General features: G+C 40.7%; 1 long non-coding RNA gene across 3 annotated transcripts in view; it reads left to right on the top strand.

The window, feature by feature from the left end:
• Window positions 1-15,923, top strand: part of LOC146543927 (uncharacterized) — a 69,308-nt gene that overhangs the window by 21,017 nt on the left and 32,368 nt on the right. The gene's annotated exons all lie outside the window — the stretch shown is intronic.

Raw genomic sequence — 15,923 nt, 5'->3', positions numbered from 1 at the left:
CCCCCCCCCCCCCCCCCCCCCCCCCAGTGGTGCTTGTAACACAGAGCCAACAGGGCAAAGAGCACTCAACTTCAGCCTTTCTTTTTCTCTGCCACATTCACTGACTGCAAACCTGTCTGCCCAATAGAATGTTACCATTTGGATGACTCAAACAAGGTGATCTGGCCATATTCCCACAGATTTGGTCAAATAATACTGCTCTGATATCTTCTTCAGAGAATGAATCACACGCGTAGGAACAGGCAACCATTCAGACATGTAAAAGGAAACACAATGCTAGTCATTCTCCTTGAAAATTCAGGGAGGAAAGAAAAAAGTCTCCAAAACAGGCCTTTAATGAGTAGTGTAACCCACAATCTTCTCCTTTTGTCTAAAGGGCAGAACTTTCAGTGAGGTCATCTGGGAATGCATATTTAGCATATTTTAAATCCATATGCCCAGAAGTAGATTTGTTTTCCTAACAAGCGGTCTCCCATCAACCTGACATACTGCAGCCACAAAGACTGAGCTGTTTTCAAAAGTACTTTTAGCTAGTGAGATTCTTAACAGAAATGACGCTAAGATCCCATCAATCTTAGAGAATGTAATTTAAAGTCACTAGATAAACAACACCATATAAGCCTTGGGAAAATGTGATGCATTTCTGTGTTACGTGCTTATTTCTCCGCTGAAAAAGGTACAGTGCATAACAAACAATTTATGTGCATTCTTAACCCAACATGTTACTTGATTTATTTTCAAAGTTGCGTTTCTATTGTGTACCATGCTGATGATTTCTTAGTAGGTAGAATTCCTGAATGTTTCTGGGAGTTATGAGAGAAGAAACCAATGTCCTTTCTGTGCATCTAGTATCTTGAATATTTCCAGTACAACCAACTTGAGTTGCTTAAAACATGAAAAAGCAGGAATATTTTTTTGTGCCATAATAACAGGACAAACACAAAAAGCTGTAGTTACAGATCTTAATTTGCTTACCATTACCAGGAAAGTTGCTTTATAAAGCTGAACAGCACAGCCATTGGTACTAGACACAATTTGAATTCCCGTTTCTTTGGTTATAGGTCTCAAATACTATACTTAACTTCATGCATAACAATGATACCTGGACTACTGCTTTCTCACTTGTGGGTTTGTTAGCACCAAATAGGAGGGAAGTCTCAGACTAATAGAGAACTCTCAAGGAACAAATAAGTGTACAATAGAGCGATCAAGAAAAAAAATGAAAAAAGGATCTAAAACCTCAATTGCATTATTCCAAGAAAATCAATTAACGGTAAACAAGAGCCAAGTAAAAGACATTTATTAGTGTATGTTCTTCATCTATCTCTTGCTAATATGAAACTTACTGACCTCATAGCACATGGTCTGAAGATTTAATACATCCCAAGGCATGTGGAATTCTGAGAAAGGAGAACAAAGTGCCACTGGATAAAACTAGAGACCTTGTACTGACCCCTTTCTGTCACTAGATTATGAATTATCACTGATACTTTGCATCATACAGATTAGCATCAAAATCTCGGCTCTAGATACGAAGACTTATCCTTGAAATAGATAAGGCATTTTTAATTACTTGGTCTGCTCTGAATTTTGAAGAAACTACAGGAGTTTTTTTCCTCTCCTTTACAGACATAACTGAAGTAATAATAAAGTTTTATTAACTGGAGATAGTTATCTCAAAATCATTTCTGTATGGCTCCTTACCCACAACTTTACTTTTCTCAACAAACCAGTATTTTTACACAGCACTGTTACTGTGTTTTTTACCAGCATGTTCCTCTGCAAAGTTTGATAAAAGCAATTATGAAGTAGGCTATGATTAAAATAAAATTGTAGCACTTACCTAGTTCCTTTAGGACCTGCTTTGAAACACGCTTAAATGAGAAGAGCCTTGAAGAATCTTGAAGGGCATCCTCTGGAGCACGATGTCAGTACCAGTCGTGCAGTAGGATGGTGATCACAAGCAACGTGGGTGATGCTTCTTAGAAAAAAATAAAAAAATTCTGGGCTTAAAGGATTTACGATGTGGCTTTCTGAAGGAGAACATTACATGAAGTGGTCCTTAGGGTCACAAAAAAGCTATTAATTTCATTTTCCCTAGAAAACTGTCAGGTATGTTGCATTTCTTGATCAACTTCAGCTAACTCGTAACCCATTATGAAACTTTCTGTAATGATATCAGTCACATAAGAACAACTGATTTCATTTGATTATTTGCAGTATCCTTTCTTGAAAAAAGCCTTGCTTGCTTAAAAAATATGAAACAGCACTTTTATTCAAATCTCTAGAGAGAGAAAAAATTGTTAGACCAGATTTTTTCACAGCTATTTTACACTGTCTTGAATTTTTTGAGGTTCAACCTTGCAACCCACAGAGGTGCTGGGCAGCACATCGAATACTCGTAGTCCTCCTTGGCCACATGCTCAAAAGAAAATGTACTCAAGTAACCAACTAGCTAGAGTTCAATAAACCTGCTGGACGTTGTCTTTTTCACCAGTTTCATTGCACAGCCAGCCTCAGATTTTTCCTACATTCTGTACCTACCTGACCATCCCTTACAGCGTGGCCAGTTTTCACCCATGCGTACCCAGCACTCATTTTTCCATCCTTCACCTCCAGATTGTCATTCCTCTTACAAAATGCTGCAAAGCCAACTAATTCCTACATGAAGATATACGTAAAAATATTCTACAACCACCAAACTCCTGTAAGAAAACCTCCTGATTACTACTTTATCATCAACATATTCCTGCTGGAAACCTTTACGTTATCCTTGAAATCCCATCCAAAACCAGTCCAGAAACAAGGACACACTGTCCCACCATCATGCAAAAGTCCAGCAATCAGCACAAACTTAAAATCAAAAGTGCACTGTGATTCTGTTGGCAGGTGTTGTTAATACAGACAGAGCTCAGTCTGAAAGCTGCTGAGTGTATAACTTGCAGTTTTACGAGGCGTGTTCTGAAAAAAAGTCAGTACTTGCACTTGTTAAGTGTGGATACAGAAGCTTTTTAAAGAGCCACTAAGTCTTCAATGCTCTGAGCTTGAGGATAGTCAGAGCTATTTGCATCTCCTCATAAACATCTTGTGCTCCATTTGCTCGAAAAGACACAAGTTGAGCCTGGCTTAAAACCTGCAGATTCCTATCCCTATCCTTCCAAAAATTTGGTCTTGGTATGTGAAAATCTTTTCTACCACAAGCAGCAGCAGCAGGCTAGATCCATGGAACTTTTCAAGAACTGATAAAATGAAGCCTCATAATCCTGATCAGCCTCAGCACAAGCAGTAGGGCTCAAGGCCTCCTGAAACCCCTCCTATTGTCAGCTACTGCACATGTATACACATACACACTGAACCATTATTTTATGATTGCATCACAGACAGATATTTGTCAAGGGACAAGCTAGTACTGTTTTATAAATGCAAGACAGCACCAAAACAAACAAACAAAAAAGCAAAACAAACAAACAACACGAAAGATCCCCATTCATTGAATTCAGTGTATTCACTTCTTCTTAGCTGCAGTCACAAAATTAAGCACCTTTATGAAATCAGAGCAAAATTTTATATTTCTTGTCTCTGATGCTCATATACATTTAACACAGAACACTGCTCTTGCAACAGAAAGAAATAGTTAAAGAAATAAAATATAAAAAAGTGAGAACAAAAAAAGCGAAGAGGTTGCTTAACTATCAGCTTAAACTCAATGCCTTTTTACAAGACTAATCCTGGCATTTATTTCTGAATAACTTTCAGGAACAATATTTGCAAACTTGATAAAATGTTTACAATTCCTCTGGCAGAGAATTTGCATTTTTACAGACCTTTGCCACAGATTAAAATTGTTGAAACACATGGTCCAAACACACCACCAAAAAGCAAATAAACAGAAACGAAATGGAATATTGCATTACAAGGTAAGACAATGCCCTATGTGTTACTGCAGTAGGCAAAAGCCAGCAACACCATACCAGATACGTTTTACCAAACTGCTTTAATTACTCCTTTTCTTTCCTACTTGGAGGGCCTGTAATTGGCCACAGCTGGTAGCACTTAACGTCACACTGCTCTCAGCAGCTGGAGCCCTGGCTGCACTTTGGTCACAACTTTAATTAGCTGTTATATTGTGGGTGTAATTACTGCTTAAAGTTGATTTCTGTCTTTTGTTTTTAATTTTTTATTTTCCCCCAAGAATTACTGACAGAAGTATTCTTTGTTCCCTGTGAAAAGGGATGCAAATACTGAAGTTGCCATATTAAAAAAGGGAGAGAGGTGAACTAAAGCAAGTCTATCTTGCACAAAGACTTTTTTTGTGTGTGAGAATTTTTACGTCAGAGGAGTGAACGAAGAGTTTGCAGGTTAATGGTGAGCAGGCTCAGTTTTTTACTGTTCAAAATCTTACAGTGTAACTCAGGCAAGTGTACCCAGTAAGGTCACCAGAGCTTGCTCCTTCATTGAGGAATAATGCAAACCATGTGATACTGTAGACCTGAGGTTCAGAATGTAAACCCAGAGCAGGATTCCTCCTTGTTCCTCAGCTTTACGTGCTTGCAAAATGCTGAAATGCACAGTACTGATCATCTAAGCACACAGACAAAACACTGGTTTAGAAAAAATAAAATAAAATCAAGCTTGTGAGGGTTAAAAAAGCCTAGAAATACTGAAAAAAATACCATTGCAATGGCTCTATCATTGTAGATATATGGAAAGCATTTCCCATTCTGAATAATCTCTACCATTTGAATGAAATTATTATTTAACTCAGACTTAAAAATATGCCAAACTTCTTATAGTCAATTGCTTTCTTTAGGGGAGAACGAAATGTGCCTGGCATCCTTGAGGATGTCTGTAACTAAATATATCAGTATACAGAAAAGCCTTCTGCCTTGTTATTGCTTCTACGTTTGTGGTTGGAGCAGAAAACACTGCTGCTTACGATGAAGTTTAAAGACCATGGAATAATAAATGAAGCCATTTTGAACGAGTTACCAATTCTGTGTTTTATGGACAACTGTTAGGAGTCACAATGTAACAGCACAAATTTGAAAAAGTTCCTTCTTAGGGCCAAATTACTGCCACAATCAAAAACCTGCTTCAATTAATATAAATATTTTCTACTGTAAAGTAAGTTTGAACTAAATAAGCAAACGTTTTTTCTTTGAAATGCAAGCTGTCAATTAACTGAAAGCAAAGAACATTGACTCTTCTGTTTGAGCACTTAGGAGCCTGCTGTCTGAAATACATAGAATATAGAATCTCTGGGCAACCTGTTCCAATGCCTCATCATCCTCACTGTAAAAGACTTTTTCCTTACATCCAACCTAAATGTCCCCTCTTGAAGCTTGAAACCACTTCCCTTTGTTCTGTCACCACAGACCCTGCTGAAGAGTCAGTCCCCTTCTTTCCTGTAGCTCCCCTTTAGATACTGACAGGCCGCTATCAGGTCACCTTGGAGCCTTCTCTTCTCAGCCTGGAGCTTTGGATACATCTCTCCAGGCGAACATCAGTTGCTTGTTAAAGCCAACCCTCACTTCTGAACAAGTTCTCTAGTATAATTCTCTCTCATTACCCAACTTTATTCTGAGACAGTAGTTCGTCACAGCCTTGTGAAAAATGTGCTGCTTGGCATGCTTCCATTTTGTTCCAAACTTTGCATTAAAGCTGGATATAAATATTGCAAAAACATAATCATAAACTTTTCTACATAAGGATATTAGTTAGCATATAGCTTCCTCAAATACAAGTAGTGCAGTTGCTAGTTAACTGGAGTTGACATTGTACTGTTAGCTTCAGCTTCTGCTTTTCCCTTTGGAAGCCCATTATAATGATATTACTGACTTTTGAATCAGCACTGCCTCCTTTTGAGACCAGTAGCTTTGTTATAAGAGCTAGTTCTTGTCAAACTACATCATGATGAAAATTGGTAGGTCTTTGTCAGGGTTCGTTTGCTTTATACTTCTAAATCCCACCTTTACATTCCCTTGCATGTCCCTTCTTTATTTAAAGTGGTATTGAGCTAATATTTACTAATTTTTCCACTGAAAACAGAAACTCTTCACTTGAAAACACTGCAAACTTTATATATGTGCAGATGTATGAAAAAATCTTTGTGTGTATAGCTTAGCACTTGGTCCGTGTTATTCCAATTTTGTGTTTGCTTTCATTCTGCTTTGCATTGAGAAAACTCAAAGGAGGCCAGCAAAAATCAGTGACACTTGTTTCAAGAGATTATTTTAGAACTTTAATTTATTCAACCTTTTTGCTATGAAATGAGTACTTGTGGGAGATATAAACCCAAAGCTGTTTTACCGGTCTGTGACAGGTCATACGCGAGTAGAAACCATTTTCACTTACCCAAGTGAGTAATACTGAAGAGGGAAGATTCAGATTGAACATAAGGAAGAAGTTTTTTACAGTAAGAGTGGTGAGATACTCGAACCTGCTGCCCAGAGAGCTGGTGAAAGCCCCATCCTTGGAGACACTCAAGGTCAGGCTGGATCAAGCTCTGAGCACCTTATCTAGCTGTAGGTGTCCCTGTTCATTGCGGGGCAGTTAGACTAGATGGCCTTTAAGGGTCTCTTCCAACTCAGAAGTGTCTACGATTCTACAATACTACAAAAATGTGTGTTTACTCTGTGTATACCCTAAATACATAGCACAGATTGTTTAAGGATTCCGGCTTGCTCATACCACTGTTACATTGGTTAAACAAGTAGTCAGAGATGAGATGTCTGAGACGGGACGTCAGCTTGTGCAGAGGAAGGCAAGGAGACAGCTCCTTAGCAAGTGATTTTCCAGTAGCACTGCCAGTCATTGTCATAAGAATAGTTGTGTGGTTTCTTCCCAGAAGATCTGAAAAGATTTTGCATGTCTTTTGTTGGCATAGGAGCTTGGCTTTCCCTGGATTTTTTTGCCTGCAGGATTATAGAGTGATTTTCCAAGCTGTTTATCTTGCTTTCTTGGAAGTAGCAGCAGGTAGCTTCCCACTAAGTTTCCCTAGCTCAAAGAGGCAGTTTTAGGTGTCTGCTTTCCTTGATTTGTTAGTGACTATTCAATGTCTGCGCAAAGGAAGCCTTCAGGGCTGAAGTGGCTTGGCAGTAAGGACCTCTAGCGCGCTATAAATAAGGCTAACTAAACTTAAAGTGTGTTTCTTAAAAGTAAAGTAGCTGGGTAGAGAAGGACCTGGCTGTAACAACCCTCAGTTGCACTTCTAAAGCAGTTGCAAATGGGGATGTTTTCCATGTATGGGGCACTTTCTGGAATTTCTGTTTGCTTTTAAGACCAGCACCACCCCTGCTAACATACAGGTGTTATCCTAAAGAAATAACCACAGCCTGGAGAGCATGAACATTCACACTACTATCATGTTCCCAGGATGCTCCAGTGCTCCTTGGGCTACTGCCAGAGCCTGTTCAACTCATCTGAACTGCAGAAAATTGGCTGGAACCAAGGTATCGAACGAAGGATAGAAGACCTGCCCCTCTGGGTTACAGGAAGCCTGAAGGGCTGAAAGCTTTCTTTTTTTCAACGCAGCCTTTGTGTTGTTTTCACCCAGTCCCCAACTGTGTGTTACGTTGCATAGGAGCAGTCTTCATCTCAGTGCTCTTCTATCTGAGCTCAATATAACAGAGCTCAGTGTGGAAGAAAAAGTGATATGGAAGAAATTCCTGTGAGGTTCATTCAGTGAATCAGCCCTTCTGTCGAAAGCTGTTGCGAATCCTAAGCAAAGTCTGAGGCAGCGAGCCTTGGCTATGCTGCTGGTGTTGATCATATTGACTTACTGTTTGTCTCCCTGGAAAGAAGCAAGATATACTGAGACACTGGTGTAACAAATCCCTGCTTTATTAGGCTGCAGCCCTGAGCTTTTATCCCACCCAGAGCAGGCTGCCATTTATCTCAGAGTTGCCTGCACAGTGCATAACTCACCGTGATTTTGCCCTCTATGATACGCAGTGATCTCCTCCCCAACCTTAGGTTCCTCAGCCCTAAAGTCCAGCAGGTGGGCTGTATTAGTTGTTAACCCTTCCCCAAAACAACATCAGACCTGATGTCTCTGCCGAGCTCATACATCCTTGTAAAGCCTACACGACATAACAGTACTGTGGCCAGTTTCAGGCATGCTTTTCAGGCACGCTTTTTTATTACAGATGGTGAAGAATAAATTACTTCGGTTTTAAGTTTTTTCACACTCTCTCATTACTACATAATTCCTTCTTCCAATTTCTGATCTGACTACATTGCTTCAAGCTATGTTTTTCTCCAGTCTCCAAAAAAAGTATACTTCAAAATTAATAGACTCTTCATCTGAAAAATATGCAGTCATCAGGGAGTTTCATGCTTAATTCCTTGGCTCTTGTACTTGGGAGATCACCCACACTTCTCTTTTTGTGTTATTCAGATAATTCAGACTTTAACTTACTGCAGAAGATTGGTCTCCAATGTTTTAGATAAAATTTGTTTCTCAAAAGCTGAAGTCTGTCATCACGAATATGGAATTTAAGGGTAGATTAATCCTAACCACATAATTCACAACAGCTTGAAACGCAGCTAACATCATTTTCACTGATAGGTAGTAGTGTCATACAACCACCTTCCACATACCACAAAAGCATATCACATAACAAGACTCCTGATAAAAACCAGTTTTGGAATCAGTCACAGTCCAGTCAAACGCTCTTAGAGTATGATCAGATTAAGTTGTTTAGAGCAGGGGGCATGTGGAAATCATCACTAGCTGACATCAGATGTAAATCAGACTTCGACTTTAAATGGGCTGAACACAGGGTACGTTGTAGTATAAGCTCAGCAACTTTACTGGACTATTTCCTGTTCTTGAATGTTTTCTCAGAATCCCTTTAAAACATGTAATAGACATCCAAAAGGGTTTTACAAAGTTCTGTTAAATGGTATCTATCATTTTACTAGCTGTTGGGGCATCTACTTTTAAAAGCCGAATGCAAGTAGGAAGAAACCACTGCAGTGCTTTCTGTCTAGGAGGAATTAGAACCTAAAACATAATTGAGATTCAACAAAGCAGGGAAGGACTACTGTAGGCCTGCCAGGAGACCCAAGAAGATCATTTTGCTGGGTCAGCTTTCACAATATCCAGTGAAAGCATGTCCTTGACAAGGAGGCATTTTTAGCTTCACATAGAAACTCCAACAGATCCATTTCCCATAAGCGACACTGTGATGTTTGAAGATATCTTTGGAAAATGATACTTGAAGAAGCAACTGACTTCCATAGATATGTCCTGCATGTCTTAGATATCATAAGAGACATTCACAGACATAACAGTGATGATGACCTTCACCTATCATACCTGATGGGTGTGATGCACAAGGAGACAATTCCTTTCATATACCTGTGCAAAATATGCAGAAAATATCAGCAAAGCAAAAGGAAATATTTTTCTAATTCCCTAAAAGCAACACACATAGGACAAAGAGCCAAGCTGAAGGGGAAAGCATTATCCACTTTGGACATCTTCTAGATGACAGAGGAAGCTCTCAAACTCTTCCTTCCATGCTCTCCAGCCTGAAGGAGGGCCCACTTCTGCCTCCTTATTTGCTCACAACCCCACTCAGCACTCCTGCTACTGTCACTGAGCTGAGCAGCCTCTTGAAGACTGGGCTTCTTGGTCTTTGGTCAGGACAGGGGCAGCAGGGTCTGAGAACAGCGAAGAGGAGAACTGGTTATTAAATATATTTTCCATTAACATGCTGGCAAAGGAAGAAATACCCTGACATTTACCTTTTCTTCTCAACCTGCCAGAATAAAGGACTCTAAAATGCAGCTGAATTTTGTGCAGAAATGTCTCCTAGCTCCTTTGAAAACTGTCCTTGATAAATCTGTGTGTGTCATTCAGGTATAGTGTTGTGGTTATGACTTAATTCCCCATGATCGATCCAACCCCCTAACCCTGCATAAATGTCTGCACTGAAACTAAGCATTTCCTTGCTCCAAGGCAGGAAAAGTTAACTCCTTCCTTCCTGATACAGAAGCCTTCAGAGACATACTGAATTTCAGAAAGATTCAGTCAGCAGGAGCACGAAGAAACTTCAGATAGACTTCAAGGTGCACATCGTGTTTGATTTCTGGAATGAGGGTGTTCTTCAAAGTTATTCACACAAAATACCAGAGGCCTGGGTATCACTTACAAAATATTGTACAGCAATAGGGGAAGAAGGGTTTCCTCTGTAGTTTGAAATACGAGAGTGATTTACAGGTATGCCCAAGTGATTTTTGGGATGATCAATGAAGCCCAGCCTTCACTTCTTGTAAACGAAATGCCTGAGAACACCCAGCATCCCCATCAGCCTTGCGCAGCCAATACTCTGAGACTTCTCTTTATTTCTATTCATCTTATTCATAGAGTGCTGGAGAAACATCCCTCTCTTTGACAAGCAGTGTCCAAGGAAGACAAATAAATTCTCCTGGAGCTAAACAGCTGGAAGATTGCAGAGGGGTGGAGATGAAGAGAACCCATGCCTCTAAGATCATGGGCAGGCAAAGAATTTTGGTAAAACCCTGTGAAACCTTTTTCTCACTGGCTCCATCATGCATAGTTCAGGGGAATGAACCAGCAGGACACACAAAGCATTGGCTGCAAATGTAAATCAAGCTCCAAAGTCACCTAAATACTTAAAAAGACAAAGATGCAAATAATTAGAAAGGACATCAAAAGCTACAAAGAATTCTAGCTGAAGGGAGTCAAACAGTGCTCTGGGAATTAACAAAGGGGGTTACCAGGGATTTGGCATGAAAATTCAAGGATTAAGGACCTTTGAGCTAACCTGTTTTCAGGATTATGACAAGAATGTGGGCATCAACATTTGCATACGCTTTACTATGTGATTTTAAGCCGGGACAGGACAAAACGGCCTGACTGATCTCCAGGGCCATTTAAGGTAAAATTCACATCTTGGCTCTCCCAGTTCCTCTCAGAAATATCTGGAATGCGTAAGAACATTTTGGGATCCAGCTGATACATACTGGATTGATAGGAATTTCTCTGCAGCAGGATAGTTATCCCAAGGAGCCTCCCCAGTGCTGGTCAGAGCTGGCCCTCCTTCCAGCTGCAAACGCCTACTGACATTAAGCAAGAATGAATGTGCTAAAAGCAACTGAAATTCAACTGGCAAACTCTTAACATCATTTTTCCCGCCTAAGTAGTGTGTTTAGAACAGCCTGTGCTGGACTTTTGCACTCACGAAGCTGGGCAATGTGCTTTTCAGGATTTAAGTATCAGCTGGGGTACTTTGGGCACCACAGCGCTGAAGTTTTCTCCAGGTTTCCATTGTCAAACTGTAAGTCCTGAGCTGAGATAACTAGTACTGCATACTTACATAGCCTGAAATATTAAACATCAGTTGTCTATGGCTGTTTTGTTGTTTATTACGCCCTGTTTTTAGATTCAGTAATTTCCAGGGGTAAAGCTAGAGAAGAAAATTTAACCACTCACACAGGCAAAGAGAAGTTAGTCCTTCCATGCAGCAGCTCCAGCACGTTCATGGGTGATTTGAGAGGGGAGGACTTAAACATTAAATTGTGAGTGTCGACAACATACTAAGATCTTCTTGACATTTCAGTTCCATTCCCCAAATGAGTCTGGTTCTGGTTAAATTCCCAGAAGAACGCATGCATTCCCCTGTAACCAGTACTCATAGGTCACCTTGAAAGTTCATGCAAGATGAAGGGAGGGAGCAGACGTCCCTGATGCCCAAAAGCCAGCAATGGGTGGATGGCTACAGCTGCAGAAACAGGGCTACGGCAGACAATGAGCGGAAGAAAGGGAGATAAGCAGCCAGGAAACAGGCAGAAGCCAGAGCAGAAATCTAAGAGGCAGCAGAGAAGGGAGAACTGCAAGGGAGAAAGCAAAACCAGCAGCGAACAAGAGGGAAGCCTGTACTGGAAAGGAAGGCCTCAGGAAACGTCAGATGGGATGGCTGAGCAAGGTTTCTGGGGGAAAAGGCTCTGTTAGGCTGGAAAGTGTTGATGACAAGAAAGAGGAGATTGACTTTCATCATCTGTGTGAAGTCCCTTGATGGGACGGAGACCAGAACATGGAACCGAAGATCCTGGCTTCCCGTGTCATCGTGGCCGACATACAGTTAGGGAGACTCAGTCTGGAGCACAAGTAGTGCAGACTGCCCTACCTCAGCAGCACAAAGAGAAGGCCAAAAGTAGACATGCTCCCGGGGACAGAAACTTGTCCACACAGGGACAGATAGGTTCAGTCTTCCCAGCAGACCATACAGGATGATGCCATCGAAATTTCTTCAGCTCATCTACTTCAAGCCCTAAATCTTTGTTACAGGAATGTCAGGTTTGCTCTGACGAGCATTCAACATTTAGAAAGTCCTAAATGCAAAGCTACTGATAACACTTATATTCAGTCCACTGTTGATCTGCAATGGTGGGATGCTGCCTTTAGTTATACAGAAACGTTCTTTATTTCATTGATGGGATCCTGATTTTTCTAACTGCTCTCCTTACCTTCACCAGTAGCTATGAAAGCTGCAGCTATCAGCTGCACAGCGTTTCAGCAGTGGTTCTTACAAGTACTTACAGGAATGAATGAATTTATCTGCCCTGAGAAATTGTAACCCTGTCTCTGCTATCTTCAGGTTCCCACCTTGAGATGGGAAGTTGTAGAGTCTGCTACTGTGTTTCCCTGCCTAACACTTCATCTTCCATACTTCATAACCCCAGAAGCTTCCCAATAAAAAAAAAAAATACTGTTAGTAACAGAGCTGAGATAATTCTGCATCTATACCGATTTCTTCAGCATGAGCCAAAAATCAAAGTCACTGCCCATTTGGAAAGCTCCATCCATAGTGGTTCCAGGCCAGACATCCAGGAATGCTTCCGATGTATCTGATTCTCTTGTTTATCACCAGTAAAGGGCAACTGCATTTCAGGGATGTTTACATTTTGTTTTCCTTCCTTTCTTTATTCATTTTAGTGAAGACTTGCAAAGCACAGACCGGGAAAGAAAATGCTAGCCTTGTGTCACATGCGACACAGTAATCATCACCAGTCTGCATTTCTCAGTGCTCCATCACCACTGTCTAAAGTGAATAACCAAATAATCTTGTTAATAGCATTAGGAGGGAAAAAAAAACCTTTCTCTGAGGATTTGAAGGATGATTTCTATGGAATGGGGAGCTATTGCACTGCACTATAGGTAAAGCAAAGCACATTTGTTTGAAGATAGCAGTGCTGCCAGAGAACTTGGAGACAACATGGAATTCCCAACTTGTTGTCTGCAAACTACTAGGACTGCATTAGGAATAGGCACTACCAGCTGCCATGGTATTTGTCTTATTTCATAACAGTGAGGAGAAGCAATGGTAGCCAGCACATCTTTCCTGTACAGCTGGATTTAAGCATCCCCAGCTGTACTAGCTGCCCTTCTAATATATACACATATATATATATACACACACACACATACATCATGTTAATTTGTTCATTCCTTCTTACTATCTCACTAACTTACCTACTTACTCTATACCACAAACTTCAGGATATTGATTTTGGCATCTCACTCTGCACGTTGTGCAATTTAATTTGCTGACATTGGCAGCCTCCAGGCTGGGGTCCTTTGCAGTCAGCTACTTCCCAGCTGGCCCTACAGTCACTCTTGAGTTAAGCTTGGTGTAGCTGTGTTTCATTCCATCATCGATATTACAACTCAACCACTACTTTTTCTCATGCTCGATATACCCAAATCTTAAAAAAAAACAAAAACAATACCTGATTCTAGTTGAGTGATGTTACGCAGTCATACTCTTTCATATCTTACCCTCTCTTTAAACACACTGACATTTTCTCTGTGTGCCTCCCCACCACACAGCCTGAGGATCCTGATTTGGCATTTTTCTCAGAACAGACTTTCTAAGAACAAGAGGCCTTTATTCTTCCTACTTCTCCTCAAACTCTTTCTCTGCTAAGCTGTAAAAACGAACCATGCTACTCTCATTCACATAAACACGAAAGTTGTTCTCACCATATAGATTCTGCTTACTCTTGGCTTGGATAGAAGGAATTACAGATAAAAATAATCATACACAGGCTGAAATGAAGGTGTGTCATTTTCATACTATTTCTAACATGCCAGCACCTTCTGTGCAGATCTATTAACATCACGAGTGAACCTTCATCAGAAACTAGGCAAGGCTCACAGATATCTTTGGTGTTCAATACTCCCATCTTCTCATCTGCTGAGCTGTGCTGGGAAAGGGTGCCTTCTGATAAGCAACATGTCAGGCTAATTATCCACAGGGATTTAGGGCTGCATATTTGCTTGCAGGAATAATATAACCCAGATGTGGGAAAGGCATGGTTTCAATCAGTCCTTCCATACATCCCATGTCACTTGGTCACATGTGCATGCATAGGCATGTGCATCACCCAGTAAAATAACCGCATTACACACAGCCAATAAGCTGGCTGTCACACATGCTTTCTTGTTTGCACTTCTCTTACGCAATTTTAATGCTGTCTCCAAAAACCTTCTGAAAAAGAAAGTCCACGCATTTTCAAATGGAACAACTAAATGCTTTGGGTCTTCCCATAGATACAAAGATTTTCACAATAGTAAAGATGACTCGTGAAGCCACTTCACTACAGATAAAAATTAAGGATTAGGAGACAGATGTTGTCTCTATGCTGCTACAGAAGAGCTTAGGAAAAAGAGGAAAAATAGCTCTCTCCAGCACACGGATGACCATTTAAAGGGACTCACCAGCAAAGACACGGTGTGATGGGCATGAAAGCTATGAACAAGGCTGCAAGAGGTAACCAGCTGTCCTCACCAGCCTGGTGCAGATTGCTACCACTAGTAGTAGCTTCACTCACCTTCAGAGGATGTTACTGTGCTGGAAATGCACAACAGCAGAGGTTAACAGCATTAAATACAGCTGCCCCACTTTCTTGTCATCATGTTGTTGACCTCACAAAGACTGGACATGAGTTCAAGCCTAGCAAATAAAGCATTAAAGCTGACCAGAAACCAGCTCTCTATTCAATGAATGGAGCTACTGCTTTCCTCCTCTTTTGTCCCCAGAAAGCCTTATTTTCCCTTTGACCCAGCTAGGGGGATTAAAAGATGAAGCACAAGTGTCTTCCAGAGACAAACGGAGCAGATTCTAGATGGGGAGGAGGACCTTTACAATCTGAGTTAAATGCTACCTCTTAGCAGTGAAGTTCTGAAGCAATGATAGGGGCAGCACAAGGCAAAGGTCAATGCAATTTGAGAAGAAAAACAAAAACATTTTCACATCACAGAATATAAATGACTTGATAGATTAGATGAGTCTCTAACTGAGAATTAAGCAGGGTGCAGAATTACAAACTTCTCAACTTTCTTCAGAAAGCTCTGAGTATGGGGATAAAAGCACAACAGGAAATAGGATTACTCAGAATTGTAGTTTTCATGACATTTTGTGCAACAATTCTTCCTTCTCACATGAACTGCTTGCTATTCATTGCTTTATAAAAAAAGTCCAAAGCCCAATAAGTATGTATGATAGATTATATTGGCAATGGGCTTCATAGGACTTGCTATTTACTCACTCCTCAAGTCTGTTTGCTGCCGCAGTACTGATGTTCATCCTGATGTATCTGCTCTGACCCACCACAGGCAGATACCTGCTTACTCACAGCATGCCTGAAAAGGCCAGGTTCCAACCAACAGAGTAGATGAGAACGAACTACAACGTCCAAAATACACCAGAGCAAGGTTTCCAGATGTGATTTTTTTGTTTAAATTCAGCTTCTCCGTTGAAAGCCTTTCCACAGTTTCTGAGCCAGCCTGTGCAGTATTCTGAGCAAACACCAAACCAGCTGAAGACTTAATATCCCACTGCAAACTATGAAAAAAAAACCAAACCAAACCAAACAAAAACCACCACCAC

This window comes from Meleagris gallopavo, chromosome 7 (assembly GCF_905368555.1).
Source record: "Meleagris gallopavo chromosome 7, MGAL_WU_HG_1.1, whole genome shotgun sequence".
NCBI classification, from domain to species: domain Eukaryota; kingdom Metazoa; phylum Chordata; class Aves; order Galliformes; family Phasianidae; genus Meleagris; species Meleagris gallopavo.
This window is presented reverse-complemented; position numbering and strand designations above follow the sequence as displayed.